The sequence below is a fragment of the Nanorana parkeri genome, unplaced genomic scaffold, assembly GCF_000935625.1.
Source record: "Nanorana parkeri isolate BGI_ZX_2015 unplaced genomic scaffold, ASM93562v1 scaffold1079, whole genome shotgun sequence".
Classification (NCBI taxonomy): Eukaryota; Metazoa; Chordata; class Amphibia; order Anura; family Dicroglossidae; genus Nanorana; species Nanorana parkeri.
Genome location: NW_017307347.1, coordinates 532,059 through 533,525, shown reverse-complemented (window position 1 = coordinate 533,525; position 1,467 = coordinate 532,059). Strand labels below are relative to the sequence as shown.

General features: G+C 41.5%; 1 protein-coding gene across 1 annotated transcript in view; it reads left to right on the top strand.

Annotated features, from left to right (window-relative positions):
- The window catches only part of RNF24 (ring finger protein 24), a 27,197-nt gene that overhangs the window by 346 nt on the left and 25,384 nt on the right, over positions 1 to 1,467 (top strand). The window lies entirely within an intron of this gene.

The window sequence follows — 1,467 nt, the reverse complement described above, 5'->3', positions numbered from 1 at the left end:
CTGCAAACACTTTAAACATTCTTCCATGGGACGTTAAGAAAGCCTGGAATCTTGGAGCGCTGTCAAGTATTTTTGAAGGGGTTCGGGGAATTTCCAGAGCGATGCCATTTAATGATTTTTTTTGTCTTAAAAGTGAAAGCGCTTTATTTGACTTTGCGTGCCTGGTTATTGTAGCGTTGGAACGATTAGTGGCTTCGGAAAACTGGCGCCTGCTGTGTGTTTTTGTCTTCTGATGTTTAGCAAAAAAAGGAAGTTCATTAAAGGGCTAAAATTGCAATATGTCGATTAGGAAACCTCTATGTAAAAAATTCAATGTGAGCGATCAGCGACTCTCTGACCGTGCATGCAGAGTTCAGACAAGAGGGCGTAAATTGCACAGATGATTGTTCAGAAATCCCCACTTAAAATTTTCAGCGCGGGCGATTCCAATTGTTACGGGCGACTCTCTGATTATACACGCAGAGATATGAGAAGAGTGCCTAAATTGCACAAATGATGGTTATGAAATCCCTATGTGAAATTTTCAATGTGGGCGATTCCAATTGTTACAGGGGACTCTCATTGTCCTTGCAGAAATTGGAGAAGAGTGCTTAAATTGTACAAACGATTTCAATCCCTACGTGAAACTTTCAATGCAGGTGATTCCATTTGTTATAGGTGACTCTCTCATTGTACATGCAGAGATCGGAGAAGAGTGCTTAAGTTGCCCAAACGATCGTTAAGAAATCCCTACGTGAAACTTTCAATGCGGGTGATTCCATTTGTTATGGGTGACTCTCTCGAAGATTGCATAAACGGGCCAAAATTGCTCAGATGATCATTAAGGCATGCCAATGTGAAACGCATTGTGTGGGCATTGTTGGTTGTAATGGGCAACTCTTTAAATCGTGTGTGCAAAGATTGACTTAAAAGCCCAAAATATCTCAGAGGATCATTAGGGCATGCCTACATGAATCATTCACTATGGGCAATTTTGATTGTAACGGGCGACTCTTGATTGTGTGTGAAGAGATTGCATAAAAGGGACAAAATTGCTTAGACGATTATTAGGGGCGGGCATACCTACATGAAACGCTCAGTATGATTCTGATTGGAATGGATGGCTCTTTGATCATATGTGCAAAGGTTGCATAAAAGGACCAAAATAGCTCGGATGATCGGTAAGTCATGCCTATGTGAAGCGTTCAGTGTGGGTGGTTCTGATTGTAATGGATGACTCTTTGATCATGTATGCAAACATTGCATACAAGTGTTAAAAATTGCTCAGCTGATCATTAGGTCATGCCCATGTGATATGTTCAGTGTGGGCCAATCTGATTGTTATGTTGTAACGGGCGACTCTTGTAATGTGTTTGCAAAATTTGTGTTAAAGACATAAAATTGCAACAACGATTGTTAAGACATCCCTACGTGAACTGCTAAGGGTGGGAAATTCCCAGTTTATGAGGCATGGGGGGGGGGGGTGGC